General features: G+C 41.4%; 1 protein-coding gene across 2 annotated transcripts in view; it reads right to left on the reverse strand.

The window, feature by feature from the left end:
• The window catches only part of beat-IIIc (beaten path IIIc), a 65,520-nt gene extending 59,810 nt beyond the window's left edge, over window positions 1-5,710 (reverse strand). The window contains exon 1 of one of the 2 annotated variants that reach the window (XM_017251826.3): window positions 5,113-5,710. The gene's annotated coding sequence lies outside the window, so the exon portion shown is untranslated. The remainder of the gene's footprint in view (window positions 1-5,112) is intronic. The other variant, XM_017251827.3, reaches the window with a different exon arrangement.
• Window positions 5,711-20,479: the final 14,769 nt, after the last annotated feature.

The following is a 20,479-nucleotide window of genomic DNA, read 5'->3' on the forward strand; positions in this document are numbered from 1 at the left end:
CCATAAATAACAGAATGTATTTATAGATCGGTCTGGGCATTCCATTAGAGGGCAAAATGAAGAAGAATCTGTTTTTTAGAATTTATTGCCAATGCGTGGGCGGGTGGGGAGGCGCTCGAAGACTGTGGCCACTTGCCGCGTTGCCAAATCGATTTCAAAACTTCATAAACAAGCGGCGAAAAGAGGAATTCCCCTTCGGCACAATTTGAGAAATCTCCGTTCGGACAATAAACTGGGAGCAACAAAAACACATTGAATTTATAAACACCGAGCCAGCAAGCAGTTTGGGCCTTTAATTTGTTTATTTTGTGCTAAAGAGCAACACGCATCGAGTGCCATAAAAAATCAACAGTCTCGGGCGGGGGCTTCTGCTGGGAGTGGGGGGGGCCAAGAACTTACAAAATTTATAAACTGTGCAAACTCTAACCGGGGGGGCGGAGAGCCATAAAAAAAGGCAAACTGAGTCGAAATATTTATGCAAACGTCAATTGGGCTGCAATTGAATTGAGCCACGAGGCATGGCGCATGAGGAATGAAACATGAGGCAAGAGGCACGTATTTCGAAGGCCCCATGCTCCATTTCGAGGGTTACTTTCAAGGGATACCCTACATTCGGAAAGGGTTTTCGGACCAGACACCTATAGAGAGAGTTCATTTGACTGAAAACCAAAAACTAAAACCAGATATTATTGGTTCACACTCGGCTAGACTAATTTCCAATTTGCAACTAATTTCAAAATCATTTTGGTACAGCCCCCCTCCTTTTTGTTAGAGCATTTTCGAATCGATCAGCGATGAGTTTTCATTTGTATTTTTTATTAGGACCCCCTCCCAACTACCTACTACCAGCTACTAGCCCGCCCAAATTGATACACAAGTCAGACAACGTGACGTATGAGTGATGATGCGTGAGGGGCCACGCCCACCTCCTATCGACGCCCACCCTCGGTGTAAACATTCGATTCGATGGCATAGCATATGAGTTCCATATTTGCTGTGGAGCCTGTTCAGGAAAAGTGCCCGATAGATGGAAAATTAGGTTGCAACGACGCCGGCGCCTATTCGGGAGAAAAAAAGGAGGAAAACGGCGAAAAGCGTTTCCACTGGCTTGCTTGTTTATGCCACTTGAGGCAAGTCCGCTCCCACCCCATCCAGCCCCTCCACCACTAATGTGCAGCGTTTGATTGACTGACGAGCGAACGAGTTGAATGATTGTCGGCTGCACATATTGATTTGCATCTGTACTCGGTACTGGGTATTGCCCATTTTCCGTAATTTGCCTTACACAATGCCACAATTTATTTGATTGATATGCCTCATGTGCCGCTTCCACATAACCATAGTATGTGTGTCGCCTATATATATATGGCATATCATATGAATTTATGAAAATTATTTTCCTTGGCTTTTCGCCATTTGTTTGCCGCTAATTTGACTGTCAATCAATCGATGACTGCGATGAAAAAGTGCGCTTTTTTTATCCCTCCCTGCCACGTAAATATTATTCTGTTTGTAAATTCTGTGCACTATATAAACGAGGCTCGCCCCACCATTTGTTTCATATAATTTGCTGACGTTCAATATTTGATTTCATTTGTGCATAAATATTTTGTATTCAGGAATTACCACACTTTTTGTTTGCCAGCTGACCTTTCCATCACGTATCGCTTTTTGTAATGACATGGATATATTTGCAAAAGTCGACTCTTTAAAAGTCACCAGCTTTATTGGCAGATGCTTCTAGATTTCAGAAAATAAATTTGAAAATATTTACGTTAAGGCAATTTCAATCAACTCCTTGCTGGATTGCTGGCTTCCTGGCAGGCCACTTTGTGCATCAATTTTTCATTGAATTTCTGATTTTTATATTAAAATAAATTCCATACACAATGTCCAGGGCAAGTGGAGATCAAATTAATTGCCAGAATGCAATCTTAACAAATTCGGAAGGCCTGGCAACGGAAGGAAGCCAGGACCGAAGGGACAATGCTTCTTATTTAACTTGGCCCCAGCCAGCTCAATTGGGAATATGCCATAAATTTGCAGAAAAATGAAAAACAGAGTGAGGAAAAATACGGTTTTCTGTGTAAAATATATTTTAGTGTGTGTCTTTGGTTTTTGGCCCGGAACAACGCCATCGTCATCATCATCTTGGCCATCATTTATTCATGACAATTTTTGCTTCTCGCAGCTGCAGCCTCCCTGGAAAATGAAATGAAAACGGAGTCACAGCTACAACTACTTCTGCTATGCCGAGTGTTTTGAGGTGAAAACCGACCCAATCGTATTCCTGCAAATGAAAAACCCCCTCATCGATAATGCAGGCGAGAAACCACAGGCAGAGTAAAGCAATTTTCAACCCATAAATGAATTCCATCCTCTTGTCACTCCTCCGCCCGCATGGATATTTATCCATAACATAGTTAAAACAGGGTCCCCGAGAAGAATGCGTATTTTCCATAACTTTACTTGCCAACTTGCCACTTGGGATGGCTAATGCCTGTTCTGTTCGCCCACCTGACCCACCTGAAACCCAAACTGTGCAAATGAGTTGGCCACAAAATGTCAGTTACAAACACCTCTCCTCCGAACTTTCTTTACCCCGTTTACAAGCCGCAGAAACGCTGAAAAATGTGGCAGGAGTTGGCACAAGTTTCGTTTACTTTTTTCCCCTTTTCTGCAAATAAAATCAATCAATTTTCGGTATGGCAAGTGACATTGGAAACCAGCAAGGCAGCAGTCTAAGTGCTTCTACGACACTGAAATCTATTTTCCAAAGGTGTTGACTGCAACAGGAGATTCCTTTTTTAAAGGCAACTCTGATGATTAAATTTTAAACTATACTGCGGACTTATCGGGAGCTTTTTCTAACTGATTGCTGAGACGAGACTCCTTAATAAGTCATTGGGTTCTCCGGACAGACAGGACTCGGAACAGTAATTAATGAAATCAACTGGGGAAGCCCATCCTAGGCAATGCTCAAGTGCTGAATGATTTAAGAGTCCCAGACTAGAGTGCCCCTTTCCCTTCCCATTAATCCAATTTTTTCTCCGACTTTCGGAGAGAAGGGGTAGATTTCATTAACCAAAACCGCAAAAGAAGAAATGGGTCTGGGAATGGGAGTGGGAATGGGAAGAAGACCCATTCCCCAATTTCCGAGCCCTGTGTCGATTTCTGTGTAATGCCCGAAAATAAAAATCAATCAACACGTTCGCTTAATAGACCGTCGGCGCTCGTTGTCTCGTTCTTTGGTCTCAGATGTAAATGTATCTTGCAGATACGTTTTCGAGTGTTTCCAAAGTATATTCCAAAGTATTGCACAAAGACAAATTGCTTTTGTCTCTAATTTTAACACGACTTTGACGGGGTCCTCTTCTTTTCGCTTCGATCTTTCAGCCATTGGCTTTGTTTTTATATTTGTGCTTTAATTTGTTTGCCGTGGGAGTGAAAAAATGTTCACACGGTTAAGGGGTTTCTTCTCTGTTTTTCTCCGTCCGTACAGACGCTGTATCTTCAGGTTTGTTTGGAATTGATTGGCGCACGTTTTGCGCGTGGCTAAGCAAAAAATAAATAAAATAAAAAACAAAGAACCAGGCCCGGGCCAGTACAAAAGTTCAACCAATAACCCCAGACAGACAACAAGTGAGAGGAAAAGTAAAAATTTTTTATGGGTCCCGGACCCGGGGCTCCACGAAAAATGCATTCCAAAAAAACTTTACATTTACTTTTTGGGTTTCTTGGTCCGGGTTCTGCTTCAATCTTTATTGAATGCCAGTTTGCTTGTTTTTCCTTACATGGGGGGGCAGGGAGAAATGGTTCAGCACTTTGTGGGTGCTTAAAACAGCTGACAGGCCCCACTGACAGATTGATGTATGTTGCTGTTCCCCCACTTCCCCCTCCATCCCTTGGCCCGTCTCTGGTGAATCTTTTCCACACTCTTAATGAAAATATTTCTGTTTGTGCTATTTTCATTTGACTTTGCGGCCTGGTCGGAGATTTATGTCTTGGCCGGGATTCTGGCCCGCCCTCAACCTGAGTTCATTTTATTGGGAGGCTAATAGGGCACGCACGTTGACAATTGGTCTTAAATAGGCGTAGGCCCCTTCTTCTGAGTGGTTTGTGCTTTCCTAGTCTATGTTGTACAAGTTTTGGATTTGCTTTTTAGCCAAAAGGTCAACTAGAGGCACTTAAGTGGGGGAAAACCTCGGGAGATCAACGTCATTAGACTTAAGCTCATTTTTTCTGTCAGAGAGCTTCAGATACTGGAGGTTGGGCGAAGACCATCTTATCGCCTTATAGACGCTTTAAAGAGCTAAAAGAAGAAAGAGTTCTACAAACTAGTTAGGGATCACTTTGATCTTTAATCTTTAAAAATAAAATATTTACTATGATCACTTATGCTTCTAACTCATTTTCAAAAAGCTTACAAATATCAATTGCTTTTAGAATATTTTCAAATATTTAAATTCAAATAACAACATAGCTTATCTATAAGGGAAATTAAATTGATTTCCGACCCTAGAGTCTAGATGCACTTTCCCACCAAAACTAGTCCAATCGCAGCTGAACTCGCCGAGATTAAACCATTCGGATAGTCGTAAATTTATTCAAATCCGCTGGCAGCCCTTTGATATATTCCCGCCAAGGATTTGGCAAATTTCAAACCCATTTGCGCCCCAGCCCAGTCGGATTTAAATCCGAAAGCAAAACTTGCCAACGCATAAACAAATATGCCAAAAAAAAAATGTGTGGAAAATCTCGCGAACCCCCTGGACACAAAAAAAAAACCTTAGAGACAAAGGGGGAAAAGGAATCAGTTCCATTTGCTGACCCAAAACAAAACACAACAAAAAATGGCGAAAAAAAGGGACCGATCCCCCGATGGGGCGTGGGGCTGGCGGGGGCGTGGCGGCTTGCCTCATTGTGGGCTTTCGTGTTTATCTGAATGCAAATATTTGTTTGTTTACAAAAAGTTGCCTTTTTTCGATATATATTTTTGTTGTATTTTCTGCACTTTATTTTTCCTTTTCCATAAATATTTTTTCAGCCCCAAATTGTTGATATTTTTTAAAAATTGTTTTTATTGTTTCTGGTAATTGGGCTTTCACTTACTTTTAAATTTGCGACTCGACGGCGCTTGGAAGCTTCTGTTGGTTTTGTCCCAGTTCTGTTTACTTGGGCTGGCAGCTAAATGAGCGATTAGGATGCTAATTAATTGAACGAGGGAAGCACTAGAACACTGGGGTTTCTGATCTACTTCTTGACTTCTTGACTTTTCGGCTTTCGATTTTTTGGTTATTCAAATGCTGTTTGTGAATCAGCTGTTTGTGATCATCTTTCTTCTAACATTATACCGAAGAACTCGTTTCGTTTTGGAATATATCTTTCAGATGAACCTCTTAACACACACAAGTCTCACGAATGCACTTTTGGAACCGCTCACGCACGATGGTCGCCGAGGGGAGGAGCGACTGTTGGGGGTGGTGGTGGGTGGCCTCTGACCCGGTACACACACTCGCACAAAAGAGTGGAATATTTTTGAAATATTATTTTTTTATGAAATATTTTTTTTAAGCACGCGGAGCATGCTCACCGGCACCGAAAACCTTCCTCTGTTCTTGTCGAAGCACGACGCGCACTTTCGGACGTAACCGATGTAACGATGTAACGCGTTCGAATGCACAAACCTAAATGCGGGCCACGGAAGTCTCACTGCTGAACTCTAACGAAATTCTGGGCAGCCGAACGTCCACGACCAATGAGCCGCCCGAGCTCGAAGGCCGAACAGATACAAAGATACAATCCCGAATGCTCAGCCGATTCGGACGAGAGAGAGATGTTTGAAGCCGATTTTTTAACAGAGATGTTTGAACAAGTTATTTAATAGTAAAAATTTTAATATTTAGTCCATAATTTTTTATAAATTTTCAATCAAAAATTTCTTAAATTTTATATCTATAATATATTGTATCTTTTGAACTTAGAACCTCACAAATAATGTATCTTAAACATAAATTCTTAGGAGTTCACGGTTCCTGGGGCGCCCTCTACCGGAAGATAGCCCGAAACTCAGTCTTATACGCACTTAGAACATGTTGGTAACATGTTTGAGATACGTTCGATGCAACTTCCCCTGCAATCCTTTTAATTTTAACATTGTATTTTGTGTACCTTTTCAATATTTTTTTCGAATAATACCCTTAAGGATCCGCAAATCTTGGCTAATGATGGATAGGTTTACGGCAGCAAAATGGACGCAGTTTTTGCTGATTGGCGTTACCTGGAAGTCAAAGGAACATGACTGTGCATGTAGGTCAGGACTAAAAGGATGTTGGTATTATTAAATGTAAAATGAGAATCCTTTTTGAGAAAACTAACAGATAACCAGGTAATAATATTATGTTGGAAAGAAAAGGGAAAAAATGCAAGAAAATATGAATGAACTTACGTATCAGGCTTGTAAAATAAAGATTATATTACATTATAGCTTATAAATTTATTATTGTATACTTTTGCAAATACTTAATATATTTAACTAAATTATTATAAACTACTTTAAGGTCTAAGATTTAGACTCTAAATACAACATTTGGCATTTAAAATAAGAACATTTATATATATACATTTCTATTAATGCCAACTAAAACAAAATAAACCACATAAGGTTTATAACCACATAACCAAAAATAATAACCACATAACCAAAAATAAAATACTATAAGAACTAAAATAAATAGAATAAATATATTCCCAAGGAAATGGAATTATGTATTTTGTACTATCCTTTAGGATCCCCTGAAGACTAGGGATCATCTTGCTTAATGCCAATACCACACATCCGAGAGCATTTACTTGGCCACTTTATGGAGGACCCTTACATCCTGTCTGACAGCTAATGCGGTTGCCATCTTGGCCCCGATTTACCCCTTACCCGTTTGCCATTGGGAAATCCCGCAGGAGAATATCCTGGCCATATCTACTTATAATGTAAATAGCGGCACGCCCATAAAACAATTTGCCCCGACTTACAAATAACCCAACTGAACCCGAAGGCCAGAAAGAGGCAGCAACAAATTTAACACTTAATTGTATTAACAGGCCTCGTGTTACACTGGTGCAAGGGAGAGGGCAGAGTGTGGAAGGGAGAGGGTGAGAGGTAATCTCAGGCCAAAAACCAAATCCGGACGCGTGTCCAGTTTGTTGTTGTTTGCTTAGACAGTTTAGGGCTCACACAAAGGACCAATACAAAAGGGGCCGGGGCCATAAGGCCAAGAAAACAACACGAGAACCCAGAGAGAAAAGGAGCCATAAAGGCAGGCAGTGCGGTGGCAGGAGGCAGGAGGCGAAGGATAGCCCCGGTTTGATTGATGATTTTATGACATTGTTTACTCAAATGATGATGAGAAGAGTAAGGAGTCCGCAGATAGCCGGACAGCCATCCTTTGTGTCCTTTCAAGCCGGTGTCGAGTGAGATTCCCTCTCCGGACTAACGGACAGACGGACAAGCGGACACTCCTAATAATTTTCCACACTCCCTTTTTTATGGGCCTTCCCTGGAATGCTATCAATCTTTTGCTTATTAGGGATAATATTACAATTACTTGTAAGTGAGATAAGCCCCAGGCAGGCAAGAGTCCTGTTTGGACTCGGATTTATCCGGGTTCTTCTTGGGTTAAGTGCTCAAGTGGTTGCTTTGATCTCCAGATGGGTCTGGTGGTGGCGAGGGTGTTTTGTAAACAGATATCGGTTCAAGTGTGGAAGTCGAATGATTGACAAGAGAGAGCGGTTTCCTCTTTTGAAAGACAAGAAAGAGGCGCCTGTCCTACTTATTCTGATGAAAAGATATCACTGGCTCAAAAGTATCAACAGTTTTCGTTATTTTTGGAAAGAGTTTTGAGGATTCTTATGAAGTATCTTGGAGTTTCAAATAGTGGAGGTTTCTAACTGATCTCGCTTGACTTTCCCGTCCCAAACTCCATTGAAAAGTATCCTCCACCTTTCTTAGTTCCTCACACCTGTTCAACCTGTTTCAATTTAGTCATAACGCTGGACAGACTCTATAAACTATATATACCTGAGGCCAGAACCGCCCGCAGGTTAGGTTCGGTTTTGTGTTTCGTTTTTTGTGTTCCGACCGTTCAGCCAGGAAGCCAGCTGGTTCCATGGTCACTACACTGCCGCATGTCCTTTATCCTTTGTCCTGGCCTGGTTTGATGATAAATTAGACGGATGAAGGCAACGGAGGGAGGGGTCTTGGGCAGGACAGACAACATTTGCGGCTCTTTAGTTGGCCCTTGCCTTTCTTTTTGCTCGCTTGGCGCTCTTTCTTTACTGTTCCCTTTTTTTATTGCTTTATTATGGTCTTGGAGGCCAGGTCCTGTCTAAGGATATGTGTGTGTGTTGTGTATCTTTGAGGAGTAACGGATTCGATGAGTAGTTACACGAGCAGTTAATGGTTTGGTAATTGAAGGAGTAAGGTGACTATGTTTGTCTTTCGCGGTTTGTAAACCTTTGGTTATGTTTACCTTGGGATTATGTAAACGATTGAGTATATTTTTAAGAGTTTTCTATGTATGTTAAAGCATAGATTTTTCTTATAAAGCATTTATCAGCTGGTCTCTTTCCCGAAACCATAAAATAAAACAAGAACAGGATCAAACCCCGAACCGCAGAACAATAAAAATTAAAACACGTTTTCGATTCCACTCCAAAAAGTGGATGGACGCGGAGGTGGTATTTGAACACATGTCAAGTCATCAATGCTTATCTCCTTTTGGGGGAAATGCGTCTATATCGGCCATATATTCATACTCCTGGCCGTGAATCGGGGATTATCTATCAGGCGTCTTGTTGATTTACGACCACGAGCAAACACAAGCCCACGAAGTGAACCAAATTCAAGTCGAAATGTGATTGAAAACTGATAAGCCGCACAGGATTGCCTTTGGGCCAGGAGCGGGCGATATCCTGGGGGGCGGAGTGAGTGTCACGTAGGTGTAAAGGGGGGTTATTAGTGTAACTGTCAACTGGGCGAAAGTGTTGAGTGCCCGTCCATCAAACTCGGTTTGCGGGCAGTGGGTTCTGGCTTCAGATTGGAGATTTCCGAAGGATGCCCCGCCCCGAATGTGTCATGTTTTATTGGGACTGTACGGGCACTAAGAGAAATGGTTTTGAAACACTCACGAGTAACCTTTAAAGGGCTTGAGATTACCCCAATAGATTCTCCCAGTGCAACCAATGTGTTAGCAATTGAGACCGCCTCCCTCTCGGCCCTGCTGATGCCTTAATTTACCACTAATTTGTGCTTATCTTGCCCCACTCTCCGGGGGACGGACAACTTTGTGCCACATGCTACGCCCGAGTTGCCGGCTGTAGAAGCTGCAACACAGGCCTGGGAGTACCTCTCGCCATGGCAACTCATTGCCACATTTGCTGGCCATGCAAATCGCTTTAGTGACGCCCGTTTATGGGAAATGGTTGCCTGGCCGGCAATCTGGGGGCTTCTGGAAATGGAATCTTGCCAAGCTCAGCGATCAGTCAAGCATTTATCTAGAATTCGGGGAATCTGGCAACTTCAAAGGCCACTATGTTGCACCTAGGCTGCAAGTACTACTCCGATAAGCGGAACGGAACAGAAAGTAGTCGGATTGCATCTTTGTTTAGTTAAGTGTGTAAGCCTCTTAATCAATTTTATTAATAATTACCAGCCGGATAGCTGGACGATGCGAAATGAAGGGAGGCGAGAAACAATGCCAAAACATTCGTCAACAATTACACAATTAAACTCGGGGCCAAATTGCCCTGAGAGGACTGGGCAGAGCGGAGTGAACTCTTAATGGTAATTCACTTAAATAATCATTAGTCAAACAATTTCCAGGCTCGAAAACAACAAGCCGAAACCCTTTCCCCATCCCAGCCCAGCCTCGACCGCAAAAAGTAAAATAATGTATTCTTTTTGTTCGTGCTGTTGCTGTTCTTATTGTTGCGGTTCTTATTTATGGCCCAGAACCCGGCCAGGAATTGTGCTTTACCCCCTTTCGGGGGTAGCACTGTGTCCTGAGAGGTCTTCTGATTTGGATTCTGGAGTTTTCTGGGCTGAAGGGGCCACTCCAATTGAAATTCAAGAGCTCACTTCATTGCCACTTAATTTCTGACGCTGCGACTCAATCGAAATTATAAAAGAAACTCGACAAACAACCCTCTGGGCATAAACTTTGCTCTCGAGCTAACATAACATTTAATTTAAGGATTTTTTGGGGGAATAATATAACTAATAAGTCATATAATTAAGAGGTTATTAAAAAGTTATCATAATTTTAAGGCACTCCCCAGTTGATGTTTGTGGGTGCAGTACGTTTACCAAAAAAAACTACCATTTCTAGCAATTTGCTTGGTATTTCTCTTGAGTTCCTTGCATGTGGCAATTATTCAATTATTTTCAGAGTCATAACCAACCCTGAAACCCTGAAAACCAGACCAGAAACCAGAACTCCTTTGTTGCCATTATCATCACAGCTCTGGCCTCAAACCGATTCTGGCAGCCAGACAAACACTTTTCCTTTCCTTCAACGAGCCTCGGCTGGTGTGTCTGTGTGTGATTGTATCCTGCTCAAGGACACACACGGGCTGACTAACCACGGCCACGACCACGCCCACACGCCTGTAACCGCTTCCTCCCACCCCACACACCTCCCGCACCACTTTCCGGTGCAAATGGCACGCGACAGGCCAAATGACTCAGCAACTGGAAAGTTCAACAAACCGAAGGCTGACGGCTGACCATAAACTATAAAATACAACAAAAAATACAGGAATCTAAATAGTGGCAAGCATGCATTGGGAATTGACATTTATGACCCGGCATAAAACCCATATTTGTAGGGGCCTGGTCCTAGTACTAGTACTGGCCCCGGTCCTGGCCATGTGAGGTAACACACCAATTTCGAATGTGGCTTGGGCTTTGGCCAAACGTCTCGTCCTGGACAGGCCAGTGTCTGCCTTTGCCCTACGATGAAAGTGAAAAATATGCTCAACCATAAGCAGCAAAAGCAGGGATAGCTTACCCTCTAAATGCCAGACTATATGATACCCCATACTCATCACTATTAAGAGCATTTAATGGATTTAAAAAAAGGCTTAAAAATAGGAAAATTGGCAGAAAAAAAGTGTTTTAAGCCACTTTAAAACCTCACACATCAAAAACCAATATATCCTCTGTGGAAAAAACATAGGGCATCGAAAGAAAAAACTGCAAACAATTCATATTTAAGCAGAGGCCAGCATAAAAAACCGAGGGCAGGCTAACTGAAAATTGTGTGGGTGAGTGGCATTCGAGGAGGGGTGGCAGTGGCATATGACGTGCCGACAGGGTGTGTTGTGTCCCTGCCACTGCCCACTCTCGTTGCTGCTGCTGTTGTCATGACATTGCAGACTTAATTAATTTCAGCACGCAAAAAGCTGCAACTGCCACTCAAAAGTTATTCATAATAATCCAAATGATTCATGACAATAAAATGCACAAATTGAAGCGTATTTTTTCGCCTGACTGTCCTTATTGTGGTTTTGTCTATGGACTCAATTGAAGTTCACTTTCTAGTATTTACGTTACTTTAAAAGCCTGTATCTTGAGCCTATATCTCAAGCACTTATCATCCATCACAGCATAATACACGACATGTGCAAATTTATTGAAAAAAGCAGAGTTTTTAAGGTAATTTGGATGCCTGACCAGCTGCCCCCTCCATTGAATATGCAACAAGGTGTCCAACACTCCACATTTGTTCAGCTTCGGTAGCGACGGCAGCTGCCACTGAAATTAAATCCTCCAATCAATTTAAAACGCAACAAAACCCAGGAGGAGAAATAAGAAAAATTTTAAACCGACGAGGGGAACCGGTTCTTATGCAAAGCAGCTTGCAGCTCAACGGAGCCCAGACCCCAGACACCAGACCCTTTCCGGCTCCCCATCCCGGATCAGTGTCTCTCCGTAATATGGCTGTGTGGCAGAAGGTGTTCGTGTGTCGACAACAGCAACAATAAAAACCAATCATGGGCAAGAACAACAACGAGCTGGCAAACACGAACGGCAATTGGCAACAGAAGTTGGAATACATTTGTGCACCTGATGATCCGTGGCCAAGACGCGTGCCAAATGTGACAACAAAGGATTTGAATGCACATCGATGGAAGGACATAAGGAAGGTATTAAACGAGAAAGTAAGCCACAGATAGTGCAGAGACTGTCTGGCTGAAATCGAAAGTGGAATAGTAAGCCCTTTGGAGCTGGTGGCTTATTTTGGCTTAAAAATGCTCCCAGCTTTTGGCTTGCAAGTACTTAATGGTTAGTTGTCTAATCAACTAAAACATGTATTATTAATAGTAAATTGTAAATTAATTAAAACCTACTATTTTTTTATTCAATTTATGGTTAAAACTGACAGCAAAAAAATGGATTTCAATTTCAATTTTTTTTGTGGTATAAGGCTGGATAGATTCTAATCAATTAAATGTCAGCTTTGACAAGTTAAAAATGCATATGTATTCTAAAATTACCTTCAAATATGTTGTATTAAATCTAAAAGAAAAAAACATATATTTTACAAAAATATTTTCCATTTACGAGTTAATTATAAATCCTTTTTTTCTTCATGGTTATGACTATTTCCGAAATTAATTAATCTGTTTGGATTTCAATTAATTGGACGGCCCGGGAGAGCCACCTGGACGCAAACATAATAATATGCACGGATATCTGCCAGGCGGAGTGAAAAGTCTGCAACATTAACGAACCATTAACAAGTTGGGGCCAATAAATTTTTATTATGGCCAATTAAAAGCGAATAAAATCGGCAACAAGGCGGCATAAAAAATGAGCACAAATGCCCAACAAATTTCGATTAGTCGAGCGGGGCGAGAACTTTCGAGGCTGAGGTTGTCGTTGTTCCTCCACGGCCACGCCCCCATCCGTCCCAGGGGCGTACGCTCATCAACTCGCCTTACACATTTGCGCCACAAAATGTTGCCACTGTTACTTGGCGACCGCCGCTGCTGCTGCCGCTGCTGCACGTTGCATTGATTTATTGTGGCTGAATTAGAAGTCAGCAGATAACGAGCCACGAGCGGCGTCGAGGAGGGCAGGGGCTGGCTGGACCATGGAGACTGGGGGGCACAGAAAGGGCTCGTGGATACGTGGATGAAAAGAGCGGGAGCTGGAAGCAACAGCAGCAGTGGAAACGATGGCAACCAAACCTTTGCCATTGTTCTAGAAACACAAACTAAGCGTCAGTTTTGGAGCTCTGCGGAAGAGGAAACATTGCCATGGGAAACATTGGCTTTAAAGCTAACAAAAATAGAGATTTTAATATATCTATATCTTTTATATATATATATATATATATATATATCCAATACCTAGCTCTATCATTAAATAACTATAAACATATCAAACCCTAAAGAATAAATATTTTAGAAAAGTTTTTCAAGCATACCTTTAAAGGCATTGCAAGGATCAAACTTTTACAGAAACTTTGCAAGCTTATTCTTTATAAAAAAAAGTATTTTTAGATATCAAAAGATTATGAGATATATAAGATGTGAGATATATATGCCAAAAATATTATTTATCACCCAATTTCACCCATAAATGGCCCTTTGAAACCCACTGTGCCTGACGCGGGGCTGACTTCGGTGGCTTCGCTGGCCCGAAGCAACTTAATACGCACGCGTAATCGTATATTTATTTAAATTTATTGCCGCCAGCTAGAAAATTTAGCTACCGTAGGACCCGAACTCTCTCTGTCTTGTCTGCGAAGAACGTTGGGGGCTGAGGGGCTTTGGGGGGCCAGGGAGATCGTTGCCACTAAAGTGAATTTCTTTTGTGAGGCACTCGACGCGTCTACGTGCAGCATAAGAAATATTCAATTAATCACACTTTATGGTTTAGTTTAACATTTGTTGCAATTTTTCTTGCTTTGCTCTTGACGCTTTATTACAATTGTTCCTTGCCACTGGCCCCTGCTAGCCCCGCCCCAGGCTATAGTCGCCATGTATCGCCTTGTTTCCAACTTGTAAGCAATTAAATTCGTGCGTATGTGAGGGCGGTCTTGGAGGGGCCAAGGATGGGATTGCGAGCATGACTTTCAGCTTTGCTTAATTAATTGCACTCAGAGCCAAGTCTGCAAAGGATACGTACGGAGACGTATCCTTGTCTCGTCCTCGTGTCCACTCTGGTATTTATTCTGCTCGGTTTTAAGACATTAAGCATTTGCGAGAAATGCGATTAGAGTTGGACGGAAGGGTCCTTTTTGGAGAAGTGGACTGCGTGAGGATGGGAAGTGTATGGCATCTTGATTGGCAATTGAAAGTTTTTCACTCTTCTGTCGAGTTTATAAACTTGGAGTGCTTATGGGCTACTGGATAAAAAATTAATAGGAGTATAATTCAATAGAATAAGTTCTATTTTTTACTTCTTAACTCTTTTCAAGAACATATTATAGGTAATCATAAATTAGGTATAATTCAACCGATTCCAATTTTTATTGGCCCCTTGAAGGCCCTTTCTATTGGAAAAGCTGTGGGCAGACAGCCGCTACCTCGGATTGCCAAATGGCTTGTAAACTGTCGCGTGAATCACGCTAACGTGCTAATTTCGCCAGCTAATAATATTCGCCAGCTGCCCGAAAACACTTTCCTTTGCTCGCCCCCGGGTCCCGGATGATTTGCACAATTTTCACGCGATTGGCTGTATGTTTCTATAATTTTTTGCGGGTGCTGCCAGACCAGACCGCGTCTAATTAGGCCGCGCTAATGGCCGAGAGTCGCGCAGACTCAGCTGCAAGTCACGAAACGCCTATTTAGGCCCAATCACTCCCCCGCCGTAGGTACTGAGTCGGCAGTTTCTCCTTTTTTTCGCCCCATAATGTTAGATTTGCATGAAATTCGATCCAAAAAAAAACAGGGAGTTGCAGGAAAAGTAATTCAAATGAGAGATAAATTATTTTTTATATCAGAAGAAAAGTACTGCCCCAACAAATTACATAACTTGCTCTCATAATCGTATATCTTTTTTTATTTATAGGAATTAATGCACTTAATGCACTTTTAATGTGCGGCAAATGCGAAATAATTCAGCCGCTTATCAACGCTGATAATGATTAATTTTTGGTGGCACTTGCGGCTCGGCCGGCTCCTGTTTTTCCACTTTTATTTTCGCGGCTTGTTGTTGCAGATTTGTCAATTGTAATTGCAAATTAAAGCCAACAAAACAAACACGAAAAAGACTGCATAAAAATAAATGACAAATGAATTTTGTTATTTCGCCAGTGACTTTCCGATCCTTTTGTCGCTGTCGTTGTATGGAAATACAATTTTGTAATTGTAATTGCCATGCATATTTAAAATGGAGGTCATCGCTGGAAATTGATTCCGCGAGATTAATGATTGAAATCCACGGCCAAAGGACTCCTTTCAAAGGACGATATTTTGTCTGTTTTATCGGGTTTGGTGGGCAATGAATGCTGAAATCGGTTTATGAAATATGCATTCTGATTAATATTAATGGTTGTTGCTCAAAAGTTAAAGGGATAGCCCTGGTAGAGATTTACTTTATATCCATTAATGCTTTTTTGTCAGCTTAAATATTTGTTCGAATTTATTGCATTTTTTTATATTATTTACATATTTATTTAGCCAATACTTTGGGTCATCAAATAGGTCAATACCATTCTTTTTTTTTTATTTCATTGACTGACAGTAAGCCAATTTGTTGCGGAATATTGATATGTTTATTGACAATTTGTGGGTAGTATCACCACTGTATTTTCATAAGCTCGCATGCCTATATTGGTTCTTCGCCATTTTTAAAATCATTCATTGCATTTCATAGCATTCATGGCTTCCGCATACTTGACTTCGAGTCTCCTTGTTTATTTGTGGCAACTACCTCGCTTCGATTGCAATGGCGGCACGTTGAATAAATCAAATTACCGGTGGGGAATGCCAGCATTGGGTCGGGTTTTTAATTGCGCAACAAACATTTACAATTGTTGCCTGTCTTGACTTATTCGCGGCCGAAAGAGGGCCGGGGCCGGGGCACATGGGCGATTGGGAGGTGAAATTTCAGTCTGGCAAAAAGATACGAAAAGCCAAATGGCCAGACGCCGCATAAATTGCCATGAAGTGCAAAAGTTAAGGCTCATTAATCATAAATGTTAAGGCCTTCCGAAGCGGCGTGGGTGGTCTGGGCGGAGTGGAACAAAGACAGACAGAGGAGCGGTGAAAAAGCAACTGTAAATTGTTTGGCATTAATAGACGCCCACCAGCCCCACCCAGCTAGCAAGCCAGCTTTTCCTTTTGGCCATGATCCTCGCACTGCAGACTTTTTCGCTCAAAAAGGCTGAGCGATTTTTCAAGGATTAAAAAAAGAAGCATATGAGTGAGTGGGGAAAAAGTTGCCAAAATAAATGTAAGCGTAAATAAATAAAATAATTTATGGCCTGCCCAGGGTAAAGGTTGAGCAGATATATATATTCAGACAGATGGATCTATAAGTACAAAGGAATGTCTGCGAAAATGAGAATTTTTTTAATGGCTTCTGAGTTGTAAAATATTTTATGCATTAAGGACTGCCTGATAAATACTTTAAATTTATTTTAAATTAAAATAAGAAAGGAAAGCTATTTTCGGACGGAGCCGAAATTGATATACCCTTGCCGTTAAGATCGGATATTTATCCAATATCGCATAAAGTAGGATGATCCTTATTATAATATTATCATACAACCAAATTTTTAGGATACAAAACTTTCAAAAAAGTCCAAAGCTTCTATCTTCAAAAACACGGAAATTGGTATTTTTACCAAGAAGAAAATATTTTTCCGATTTTTCAGGTACATTGAAGCTATGAAATTTGGTTGATAGAATCATATGGCCCCAAATATAATCTGTGGGAGCTTCAAACTTTCTATCTTCAAAAACACGGAAGTACACGGAAGTAGGGTCATTTCCTATAGTCCAGTTATATGACAGATATGTGATATAGTCTCCTATATGGCCCACATATAGGCTATATTTTCCCAATCCTGATCCGATTCTCAAGCGGAGTACCTTAAACGATTTCTAGATCGATTCGCCACCATTCTGCATCAAAATCCTGAGACAAAATATTTTTTAAATTTTTTCTCCATTTTTCGTCATGAGATCCCTTAAAATAGGGTTTTCCCCTATGTGGCCCACAGTGATGGCTATATTTTCCCCAATCCTGGTCCGATGACCAAGCGGAGTAGCTTAAACGATTTCTAGATCGATTCGCCACCATTCTGCATCAAAATCCTGAGACAAAATATTTTTTAGATTTTTCGTCCAGTTTTCGTGATGCGATCCCTTAAAAATGGGGTTTTCCCCTATATGGTCCTCAAGGATGGGTATATCTTTCCCAATCCGTATCCGCATAGAAACAGACAGACAGACGGACAGTCAGACAGAGGGACATGCTTATATTAACTCAAGAGATGATCCTTATATAATTACATATATACTTCACATACTTCAGGGTCAGAGATATCCCCTTCACTGCGTTGCATATTTTTGACCAAAATTATTATACCCTGTGCTAGGGTATAACAATACCTATTCTGACTTTAGATATAATTTAATTCCTGTTTGTTTTTTTAAAGATCTTCAATATTTTGAAGAGGGGCTATAGAAATCATCATTGGGATTCGTATTTTCTGCTAGAACTGTTTGCAAATCATACATTTTTAATGAATTTAATGGTGCCAATATTCTATTAAATGAATTGAAGACTTAAAATGTCAACATCATTTGGGTTCATATTCCATTTTCTGGGGTGGATGGGGACCAGCACGTTCAAATTGAGTAACTTCATCAACTTTCTCCTGCCATCAAAAGCAACTCAGGCTGAACTGGCGCGGCAGGACCCGAACCACTCGAAAGGACCCCCTCCCCCACCACACACACTCTCGCTAGCACACTTGCACACTTTTTACATGGCTTATTTAGCATAATTACAGTCCATTACCTGGTCACGCTGTTCCCCACCCGACAACCTCCATCGACCCTCGAGTCCATCAGCTATCCACTTTCGGGGGTTAGGCAAATTGCCCGGCAGGCTTTCGGCCAGAGGTGCCATATGTTGTCAACTGGAAGTGGCATGTTGACCGAAATGGCCAGCGGACACCGCCGGCCACCCACCCACGCTAGAGTTTTTTAGGAAGGGAAAATGTAAATTTAATGAGACTCTCGCGGCATTGCAACGGAAAATATTTAGCAAACATTATTTACATCAGAGTAGGGCAGCAGCTGCCACAAACAGCCAGCGGAAAATATGGGCGACTCTAAAATGCAGAAAGGAATGTGATGCGGGGCGTGGTCAAAATTAATCAGAAACAGAAACAAGGTTCAAAGCCTTACCAGAAATTGATTTTTATTGTGCAAGACAAGTTATAACAGAAATTATCACAATCAGAGCCATTTAATAACTCAATCGAGTGCCTCACTTTTAAAGCCCAAGAGAGTTAGTGGCTCAATTAAAGGGTCAAAAGGCTCTCAAACCACTGACCATTGTCCTGGAGGACCGGGCCGAAGTCAAAAGTTGGTCTAGCATTTGACATTGGCTACGCTTTTTAGCCAGTTTAATTAAAATGCAAGTAGGCAATTTATATACACTCCATGTCCCTGTGCGGAATGAAAGAGAAAGGACCAACTGGGAAAACAAAGAGGGATAGCAGGGAAGAAAAGGGCAAAAATAAGGGATAACTTTCAATGTGTGTGTGTGCTGGCCTGGTCGGTTGCCATTAGGCCAGGTCTTTTTGATTTATGTTTTTACACGCTTAAATGAACTGCGGTTCCAGCCCTCTCGGCTCCCCATTGAAAAGTTTTTCACATGAATGAGTTAATATCCACCAAAGAGAAACTCGGAACGATTTAAAAAATATGAAAAAAAAAACAGAGAAAAGCGTATTTAAAACCGAAAACGAAAATATTTGTGTGCCAAAGGTGATAGCGATTAAGGATTCGTTTGTCCATTCAATTTGGCCAATTGATTTATCGGCTGACAATTGTATTTTAACCAATTTGACCTGCGGAGTGAGCTTTAAACTGGATCTCGGCTCTCTGTCCACTATTTTTATTTTAATTTTCCATAAAGCAATTCTGTCCGACACTTAGGAACAGAGAAAGAATTTAAATTTAAGCCAATCGATGCTAAGTGCATCTTAGTTTTCTCTCTGAATAATCTAAATAATGCTGCCAAAATTCAGACATTAGTCAGGCGACTGTTGCCATTCGGAATTCCTTGACCAAGTCACCCAGAACAGGCGAAATAGACGATTATTTATACGGCATTTTAATGTTTTCTTCTATTCTATTCACCCTCGGCACGCATTGCATGTGAAATGGCAACTGCTGCCTGACCCCTGACCCTCTGAGCTGCCACTGACAGAAATCGATGGCTGGATGGTCGGGATGCCTGCGGGGGTGGATGCAACGAAACGAACAAAAATGCATTGTCAAACTATCAAATTCTTAAATTGCAACTGACAATCAAGTCACGTGCCGCACACTGAGCCAAGTCACGAAAAAAGAAAAGCCAAATCGTGTGATGGGATGTTTGTTATTAGAAAGTGGTTTTTCCACTCTTCCACTGGCTTTAAGGCCGAATTTATGTGAAGGCTTTAAGTAGTTGTACTAGAAACAATGAACTGAAAATATTTTAAAATTGTTAAATGCAAATATGACCTCGATTCCTTGGAACTTTTTCTTGAAAGTGAAACCAGCTAGGCTAAATATTTGCCCAATCAACTCTATTTACTTTTCGGCATCCAAAACAGGTTTCACTTGACCAGAAAATAAACAAATAAATATTTGGTGGACCCGCCGAAGGAAGTCTTGCAAGGACATCCGAGTCCTGGCGAGTTTCCAATTTGCACTGTGATATTTAAAGTCTAATTAAAATGCAGAAACGGTAGCCGAGGAAGCCCCTGGACCACCGAGCTGCACTCATTCTTATTTAGATAAACAACTTTAACTAAATTTCCAGCAGCTGGCCCGAAAAAATATTTACACAGGTCTAATTGAATTTTCAATTAAGACGCGCTGCAACTGCCCGGCGAAAACTTGCGAAAAAAAATAGAACACGGTCTACGGAACACGGAGAAAATGAAAACGAATCCCGAAGCAAGCCAAATGAGGCATACAACAAATATTAAGCATACGCCGTGTGCAACCGCAGAAGGCGGAAAGCGAGGCGAATCCGAGAAACCGAAACAGGAGCGAGGCAACAGAAAGAGTAAAGAAAATCCATTAGCCAAAGTGTGCAAATATAAAAGCGGCAGATCTCCAGTTGCTCGGCTACCTTTTTGAGCGTAGGCGCAAATGAAACCAGCGACATGCAAATAAACAAGTTTTCAGCTCACACACGCAGATACCCAAAAAAATATGCAACACAAAAATACACACTGGC

This window comes from Drosophila bipectinata, chromosome 2L (genome assembly GCF_030179905.1).
Source record: "Drosophila bipectinata strain 14024-0381.07 chromosome 2L, DbipHiC1v2, whole genome shotgun sequence".
NCBI classification, from domain to species: domain Eukaryota; kingdom Metazoa; phylum Arthropoda; class Insecta; order Diptera; family Drosophilidae; genus Drosophila; species Drosophila bipectinata.